The sequence below is a fragment of the Pelodiscus sinensis genome, chromosome 4 (assembly GCF_052426305.1).
Source record: "Pelodiscus sinensis isolate ZL-2025 chromosome 4, ASM5242630v1, whole genome shotgun sequence".
Taxonomy (NCBI): domain Eukaryota; kingdom Metazoa; phylum Chordata; order Testudines; family Trionychidae; genus Pelodiscus; species Pelodiscus sinensis.
Genome location: NC_143055.1, coordinates 132,811,872 through 132,821,624, shown reverse-complemented (window position 1 = coordinate 132,821,624; position 9,753 = coordinate 132,811,872).

The following is a 9,753-nucleotide window of genomic DNA, read 5'->3' as shown; positions in this document are numbered from 1 at the left end:
ATAAGAGGCTGGAATAAAAAGCACCCTGAAATAGGAAGGGTATTTGCCCATCCTGCATCTCATCCTGAGTTCATGCTGATCAGAATCTTCTTTTTGGGCCCTCCCCCAGAACTTTGTTTGAGTGTGGCTTCATCTCCGCTGGTTCTTTCCTTCCTGCAGCGCCTCGGTAGCCTCTCCTAGATCAAAGAGTGTGCTGGGGCCTGTCTGGGGAAAAGAACTGTTGCAGAACCGGATTCTGGGTGCAAGATCTGTATTAGAGGTGATGCTTGATGAGTCTCACAGTGGTGCTATGATAATCCCTGCTCCTAAGGCCAAGTTCGCTAGCCCTACTATCATAAACGCTTATTGAATTTCCCAAGGCCCTGATAAATTCCTGACCAGGCCACGTCTGTTGACGCTGTTACGCATTGCTTAAGGCTGGGAGTTAGATGCCGAAATCCCATTGGAAATTCAATGGAAGTTGAGTACCTAACTCACATTGCCTCCATCTTTGTCTCCTGAGGATGGTTCCACCAGACAGAGTGGCCACAGGTGGTGGTGTCAGACCAGATGTCATTTAGTGAAGTTCAGTCCTGAGAGTCCACGAATCCCTTGGGCAACCCCATGGACATGCCAGGCAAGGTCAAGGCATGCCTACCTTCATGCATCAGTGGAGCATCTGAGAGCACCACGAGCTAGGGGGGTGTAGTTCATCCTGAGTATGTAACATGTCTGTTGAATGGAATAAGGCCACTTGAAGGAAGGCCAGATTTCTGCAAAACCATGGCATTTCACACAAAGTCAAACCACTTTATGCTCAGGCTTTGGAATACCTCTAGCTGCTCCATTTCTACCTTAACTTCAGTTTTGAAAATCCCTGCCTACGCTTTCTGTATCTTGGAAATGTATTATGATCACCAGTATCCGCGGTCTTGGTCCGTCCTCTTTCATCCTATCAGTTACCTAACTGTGTGCTGCTAATTTCTAAACATGAACAAGTGGTCAACCCAACATCTTTATCATTAGCAATCATCATTTTCCATTTCTGCATAAGAACGATACACTTCTATCTGCTGCAAAGAGTTACAAGGGCACAGACGAGCAGTTTGCCATCGAAGAAACGTTGTGAGAATATTTAGGTCCATCTGGTATTGCAGCTTTTTATCTCCCTACTAATCCATCTGAATAAGGTCACCACTTTTAATTTTCGGGTTATGAACGTTTTCAGGGTGGCCAAGTAAGCGACATTTAACAGAAGAGAGCGCTGTAGCGATATCAGATTTCAAAATGGATTAATTCCTCTTCAACAGATGATCGATAATATAAAGACAAACAGTCTGAGGTCAGAAGGTGGAGAAAGGGCATGAAAGGAAGCAAACAGTCTGAAACGGGCTTATAACATTTTGAAAACAGCAGAGTCTCTGGTCTGGATTCAGTGAACCCTTAACCATGTGCTTCACTTTAGGGAGGGATTTAAGCATGTGCTTAACAACCAGGACGGTATGTAAGCATCCATGTAATGTTGAGTGATTAGCTGTATCAGGACTTCTTGGATTTAATGGCCTGTTTAAATATTTGACAGATTACCAGAAACGACAGGGTATCAACACAGACGTGAAAATCAGAGAAGACCGCCCCCCCAAAGACAGAAAAAAGTCCTGATTTTTCACTCAGTCCAATTTAACAACTAGGATTCAGTTTAGCTGCTTCACTATTTGGGTAATGCGTTTGCTCCCAGCATTTGTGATTATCTTAGCCTCATTTCTATTAGGCCGTGTATGGCTTAGTTTTTTCCCACCTTTAGAAATGTACAAATAACTTTTCATACAAACTCTAAAGTGGCTAATGCAAGAGGGAGCCAGTGTATTTGCTTGTAAATTCCATCAGCCCAAGGGCTTATATTGATATTTCCTCTTGTCTTCCATGCAGACTTCTTGTGTTTTTTTTAAAGTACGATGTCTCCAATTGCGGTATTTTCACCCCGAGTGCCAAAGGAAACATTTCATGTCTATGCAAAGCGGTTTGTTATTGAGTCTCTGCTGGTTCTTTTTTTTAATCAAATATTAATGCTGATGAAAGGTGCTACTTTGACAGTCTTGGAGCTTAACATCCTTCATGGATTGACTACAGGTGTAGCAGGGGCAGCTGTAGTTTAAACCTTAGGTTCCTCCCCTTGGATGGATTTTTGAAGACGAGGGTCTAAAATGTGCCTCGTTCCTCCGTCTAAATCAGCAGATTGGGTTTGAAATGCAGCTCTAACCTGCTGTTGAAAATCTTGGCCTGCCTGTCCCGAGCTAGCAAGTCTAAATCTAAATTTAAGCCCCAAAATCATCAGCCTAAATTTCCAAAGTGCTAAGCCCCAATTGCATGCCATAGGCGCTAGTGACTGCTCCGTAGCGTTGAAAATAAGGCTATTTATTTACGGTGGCGTGTATCGGTGTGGCACTGATCACCATATTGGACAAATCCCTCACAATCACTAATGAATGGTAACCACCTCAGATCTTGGTGAGAAATGGCCATATTCGTTCTAGTTCATGACAGGAGAATTGAGGTGGGAGGTCAGGTTGCTTGGGCCAGCCACACTGAAGCTTTTACAGTAGCACCATAAGAAACACCGGTCTCGGGGATCTCTCTCTCTGGCTGTCACCCTTTTCCAGATCAGATCTGCCCACTGCTGAGCCAGGGCCCCTCTTTATTTCGAGGGCCAGGCTGGCTCCATGTCCCAGAAATGGTCGTCTATCTAGCCCAGGGTTTTGTGATAGCACACACGTCACTACAGAACTTCTTGATGAGTTCAATGGGCAAAAGCTAGTAGATTTCATGGGGTGGTCTTCTCCCCCTTCTCTGGTCATGGTGGCCCTGCTCGGGATTGTGTGTGTGTGAGTGTGGTATACGGGTTGCACCTCTCTAGTCCAGCACCCTTGGGGCCCCGGGATGAGGAATAAGTACAGCCACTAACATCCTCTCGCCGCTCCCTGGGAATGGAGCCTTTTGATCAATGTGTCCCTGAGCTGGAACCCGTGCACCTCCTGGTTTCAGAGGTTCCTCTGGCTCCATTTCATTCCCCCTTCTTGGCCCCGCTGTCCCGGCTGGGCAGACTGAGTGCAGTGATCTGAAGGGTCAGCGTGCGCCAGATGGCCGCAGTCCCCTGAGATAACTCACAGGCAGTGAGTACAAATAATAAGCAAGGGCAATACTGGGATGTTACATCTTGCCCTGAGCTGGTGGCACAGGTACCACAGTCTCACACACGCACCCCTGTGCCCCACTTCTTCAGTGGTGCTGCCCTGCATGAAGCGAGAAGGTAACTGAGCCTTCTTGCCTCTCTCCGTATGCTCCCTTCTTTGGTGGTCCACCCGGTGGCGCCATGCCGTGGAATAAAAGGAGGACGCTTTACTGCCGCCTTACTCCACTCTCCAGACTGGGATTAGAAACGAGCAACGTGTAAGTAAGTTCCTCTTGGGATCCCCCAACCAGCATTCTGGGGTAGGCTGTTTTGGGGTGACACACCTGCTACCCACCACTTTCTATGGGATCCCAGACTCACAGAGGCTCCCGGCGAACCGGGAGGTACTTTCCTTTCCATTTGTCTTTTTCCTTCACCTTCTCTTTCTGTCGTATCGTCTCCTGGTTTCCTTCTAGTGTTTGTCAATACGCCCGCCTGCCAGTCCGTCGCACCATTCTCCATCTACAAAGCCAGCTGGGCAGTATCGGAACGAATACGTTTGGCTTTTTTTTTTTAAGCAGGCCTCTTGCCTCCTGCATCGTTCTACCCTGGCATCCCGGCCGAGAGCCCCTTGTAGAATGGAGGCTTCTGGGAAGCACAGCCCGGCCTGCCCTTCCGTGGTCCCTCAGCACAAAGAGGCTCCTGATGGAGCTTAAGAAAGCTCCGGGCAACCCAAGTGTTGGCTTTCAGGGAGCCTGGCCACTGCGTAGCCCATCTGCGTGGGGAACTGATTGACAGCGTGAGGGTGAGGGGCCACTGTCTGCAGGAATGGTCTCAGGCCTTTACTCAAACATGGCTGCAGAAAGAGCTGCTCCCCCCCCCCCAGCCAGGCGAAGAATGGGAGGCTTTGTGAGCGCGGACACAGTAAATGCCACTTCTGTCATGATTTAGATGCGTTGGGGTCAGTTCTTAACAACGTGGGATGCTCCCCAACCAGTTTCTTCCTCTTGGCTTTATCTCCAGTGACTTCTCTTCCTTCTTTAGTTCTGCTTCATCAATGGGCATTGTTTCAGTCAGGCTTGAATTCCCTTTCAAATAGTCTTAGTCTAAAAAAAAAAAGCGGGGGGGAATCCATCCAGTTGAATAAGATTCTTTTCTGGGGCTGTTGGTTTCTTTTCTTCTTCTTCTCTTCCTCCCCTCTCCTGTGTCACAAAGACGAGCTCTTAGAATTCTCTGAGGAGCCGGAGCATTTGCATATTAATTTAATTGTGTGTGTTCATGCAAAACTCTTCAACTCACCGCGAACTAGCCACAGTTATTAAAATTAATTTGCGAAAAGGAAGGGAGCAATTGTTTTGCAAAATAGGAGGTGTCTACCCGCGGGCTCTTCCGTCTCTGGGCGAGCACGGCAAGTTCCTGTGTCACCGGAGATGGCTGTGAGCCTCGTGGATGAAGGGTGGGCTGAGTTACGTGCCGTAGGAATCTAGCGCGGTGCTTGACAACTTTGTCCACAGCAGGTCTGCCCATCGTCAGTCAGGGCCCCTGTGGGAGCAGCCGAGGTGGCCCTGAGCCTCTGTCCTCTATCTAGCATAGGGTTTGGTTGGAGTGCACACCCTGATTAGTTAAATGGGCAAAGCAGGGTCCCCCTCCCAGGGCACTGTAGCTAGAGGGTGAGGGGCACCTGGACATGGGTGTTGCTGGGCAAAGGGGTGGGGGGTGCTGGGCAGGGGGCCGTGCGGTGGGACAGGCTGGAAGTGCAGGGTTGGGGTAGGGGGCACAGGTGGGAGGAAAGGCAGGGGTGGGGATGAAGGGGCACTGCGCAGCGGTGAGAGGCAGAGGGGGCACAGTGTAGGAGCTAGTGGTAAAGGGGGCACAACTATTGCTAATGGAATAACTTACACAGATGGGGGTGCCAGGGTTGGGGAGTCCAAGGGTGCCAGGGAAAATGAGTGGGACTGTGCCCACAGGGGCCAGGGGCACCAGGGATTGTGTGTGTGGTGGGAGGAAAGCAGAGTATGTGTATGGGGAGAAGCGGTGTGTGGGTGTGTGTGTGTGGGGGGAGCAGGATGTGGGGTGGGGGGGGGAGTGGGGTGGGGGGGGTGGGTGTGGGTGGGGGGGGGAAGTGGAGTGGGTGGGTGGGTGGGGGGTGGTGGGGAGAGCAGGGGGGGGGGGGAGTGGTGTGTGTGTTTGGTGAGAGGAAAGCAGAATATGTGTATGGGGAGAAGCGGTGTGTGGGGTGGGGGGAGTGGTGTGTGTGTTTGGTGAGAGGAAAGCAGAATATGTGTATGGGGAGAAGCGGTGTGTGGGGTGGGGGGAGTGGTGTGTGTGTTTGGTGAGAGGAAAGCAGAATATGTGTATGGGGAGAAAGCAGTGTGTGGGGTGGGGGGAGTGGTGTGTGTGTCTGGTGAGAGGAAAGCAGAATACGTGTATGGGGAGAAGAAAGCAGTGTGTGGGGTGGGGGGAGTGGTGTGTGTGTCTGGTGAGAGGAAAGCAGAATACGTGTATGGGAAGAAGCAGTGTGTGGGGTGGGGGGAGTGGTGTGTGTGTTTGGTGAGAGGAAAGCAGAATATGTGTATGGGGAGAAGCGGCGTGTGGGGTGGGGGGAGTGGTGTGTGTGTCTGGTGAGAGGAAAGCAGAATACGTGTATGGGGAGAAGCAGTGTGTGGGGTGGGGGGAGTGGTGTGTGTGTCTGGTGAGAGGAAAGCAGAATACGTGTATGGGGAGAAGCGGTGTGTGGGGTGGGGGGAGTGGTGTGTGTGTCTGGTGAGAGGAAAGCAGAATACGTGTATGGGGAGAAGCGGTGTGTGGGTGTGGTGGGGGGAAAGCAGTGGGTGTGGTGAGTGGTGTGTGTGGTGGGGGAAAGTGGAGTGTGTGGTGGGGGGAAGCGGTGTGTGGGGTGGAGGGAAGGGAAGTGGTGCACATATCATGTGGTCACTGTGGAAAATCTTTAGCAAAGACAAAGGCCGTGCCGCGTTTCTGGAATATGGCCAGGCCCTGGGGTACTGACACGTTTTCTGAACCGTGCTCTGCTCCCTGCGTGTACTCTTGCGCCCTAGAGGGTGTTCAGGTGACTTTCTCTACGGTATATCTGTACAATCTACCGTCATTTAAGGGACTTTATCCTCCCAACACCCTGTGAGATAGGAAGCTCTTACTTCCATCTAAGGCTTTTTCTACACTGGCAACTGAGTGACAACGCTTGTGTTGTTCACAGGTGCTTAAACACCCCCAGCAGTGTTCTCCTGCTGACACAGCAAATGCTGCTTGTCGGGGGCGGAAAGGTTTTGTCCATACAAGAGCTGACAATGGGTGTTTACACTGCCTGGCTCTTAGCTGCAGGGCTCTGTCCACACAGCCTGTCAGGGCGCAGAATCACAAAGGACCTTAAGTGACTTGACCAGTGTTAGGACTTGTCTCTCCGGCGAGTTTTGTCGCGGAAAAGTGCCTTTTGTCAACACACAGGCGGGCATCTGGCATTGGCATTGGCCACTGTGGGCAGGCAGGACACTGGGCTAGATGGACCCTTGGTCTGACCCAGTCTGGCCGTTCTTATGTTCTTACTTGGCTCTGAGGTGGCTCCACAGGTCCCTGGGCAAGAGGGCTGGGGGCTGGCTCAGCGGTGCCAGAAGGGGCAGGGCCAGGGCGGTCAGCCTCCGCGCTGCCCAGAGCACGGCGAGTGTCCCCCCCTTCCCTCCGCACAGCTGCCTGGAGTGTGCAGCACGACGCTCCGGTGGCGATTTAAAGAGCCTGTAGCTCCAGCTGCCACGGCCACCACTGCCGCAGTAGCCACGGAGGTGACTGGGAGCCCAGGCCCCGTGGCAACTCCCTCCTGGCCCTCCCCCTCTGTCCAGGCGGTGGCTCAGGCAGCAGGATCCCATGTAAAGCAGGAAGCAGAGGAGAGTGTTCGAACCAGACGCAACCCAGGCTACAGCAGTGCCCGCCCACGCTGCACGAGAGAATGTCCATGAGAAAAAACGTGAATGGGATTTCAACCAAATTAGATTTTTCATACACAGCGGCGGCTTTCCATGTGACGTATTGCTGGAGCACCTGCAGCTCCTAGAGCTGTACCAGGACCCTCAATATTTGGGGGGGAGGGTTCCCCCTTTTTAATGAAGTCACCATTTTCCACTGCATTTTTTGTACAAACATTTTTTTCATGGGACAAAAACCCCATTTGCCAAGCCAGCCCTGAGTGTTTAAAAGTCACGACTCAGGCCTCAGAGACGACACGGTTGCCTTAAAAATCATTAAATCTACAAAATGGGGGGGGGGGGGATTTTACTTGCCTTCTGCTTGTTGAGCCTTTAATAAGTCATGTTTTCAAGCTTTTCCTTGCAGCCATCAGGACTGATGACTGACTTTGCCTGTTTAGTGAATGTGAGAGATCTCAGCTTTCACGGGACTCCAGTTGCTAAGGCTGTAAGAAAAACCAAGAGACTCAATAAAATTGCAGGAGCTAGCAACAGCACATCCTGGGGTACACCCCGACTTTGAGCTGGGGGTGTACTTCCCAGGGGTAGGCTTCATACCCACACTAGCCACTAGTACACTAAAAATAGAATGCAAGAGCCATGTTTTTGTAATATGGATGGACATCCACTGAGCCCTGGATTTAGACCTGTGGTTCCCAAACTTTTGGGCATCACGCCCCCTTTTTGATTTTTGAAAAACCCTCACGCCCCTCCCCCTCAACAACAACAACTTGTTGAGCAAAAAAAATAAAAAAGGAAAAAAGAACTGAGCAGAGCAGGAAAAACTTGATGGGGTGCGGGGCTGGGTTGCCTCGCACACACCACTGGAATTTCTTCATGCCCTCCAGTTTGGGAACCCATGATTTAGACATCTCCAGTGTTCCCTCTAATTTTTTTCCTCCTGTGTGTGGAATAAAATTTGTTGTGTGCACCAAGGCATGTTCAGATGTGCACCACCAGCACAAACACATGCAGCCGGCTGTGAGTGACTCTGGGCACTCTGCTAATCAGCTAGGCAGCAACTGACTCTCTCCTGGGCGGCCACCCACATACTCAGTTGACAGGGGACACTGGCCGTCTGTTTTTCAAGTCAGCTGCGGCTCAAGTGTAATGGATGACCTATGGAAGTTCTCAGCATGGAGCCCGTGTGAATGACTCCATTTGTTTTGTTCTTCCCCTTCCGAGGGCTGGCTGGTTGTAGACTGAATATTGTCACAAGCCAGTCGCCCAGTGCTGTTTTGAAAGGTCGGGAGGTCGAGCACACAACATTTGCGTGAATGGTTGAAATAAGGGTTCATAGTGGCGGGTTGTCGAGCCAAAATTCACTTGAGGATATGTGCTGAGCCGGCTTGTGGGGCCATGAGATGACACGGGCACTTTGTCACTGGAGAAAGCTGTAAGGATGCGTGACATAAAAATCCTGCCTGTCCAGCGCAGAGAGGAGACAAACTCCGCTGGACAGGGAAGGAGGGCTGTTTGCTCCTACGTTTGTCTCTGCTACAGACACAAGAACTTTTCCAAGGCCGGAACATTGTGTGGGTGTTTGAGCAAGCACACGCAAGAGATGTCATGGGGCCTCTCTTGATTCTACTTATTTAACCTTCCTCTAGGGTGGTTCTCTCCTTCAACCACCAGTGTTAATGAAGCACAGATCTGTGCATCACACACAAACGCTCCATCCGCCATTCAGAAAAGCAAATATTTCTCAAGGCCAAATATTCTTTTCTTTCTAATTTCCACTGCAAGTCTCCTGAGGGGCAGATCTCAGAAAGCTTTTGCATAGAGTCTCCTGCTTTCTTCCATTATACCGTGGTACCTCCATTGCAAGGACCTCAACAAAGAAGGATGCTTGTGACTGTGAACAAACATTACGGCTGTTCTTTCAGACATTTACAGCTGCACGTTGGCTTAATGTAGCTTTGCAACGGCTTTTAAGCAGCTGAATTTAAGTGCAACAAGCGCAGACAGTTCTCTCCTCTTGCCAGATCTTTTACAAACTTTTCCCTTTATTTTTTTCAGTAGTTTGTGTTTAAAATGATACTGTACTGTCTTGTTTTGAATTTAGTCTCTGCTGTTGCCCGAAGGTACGACTACACTGCAGGGCTAAAGTCGAATTAAGCTATGCAACTTCAGTTACGTCATTTGTGTAGCTGAAGTCGAAATAGCCTACCTCGGCTTTTAGCGCAGTCTACACAGCAGGAAGTCGAAGAATACTCTTCCTTCGACTTCCCTTACTCCTCGTGAAGTGAGGGTTACAGGAGTCGGAGTAAGCAGACCTCCAGCTTGACATTATTTCAAAATAAAGGCTTGTCCTATAGACATGCACTACGTTATTTCAGAATAACGCTAGTTATTCTGAAATAACGCTGCTGTGTAGACATACCCTGATTGCCGCCTTCTGGTTCCAAGGTGTGGTTGACCAATTCATAACTCTGGTGTTTGTAACTGTGAAGTTTTACTATAGTTAGTTACACTCAATTACTGCAAAGACACACAAGATTAACTTCAGTGGAGCGGCTGCATGAGCATAAAATGAAGCATATTTTTTGAGCATATCAGCACCGCAACTTCTCCCTTGCTCAACATCCTTTTAAATATGAACAAGGAAGCAGAAAATTGTTTTTGAAGGAT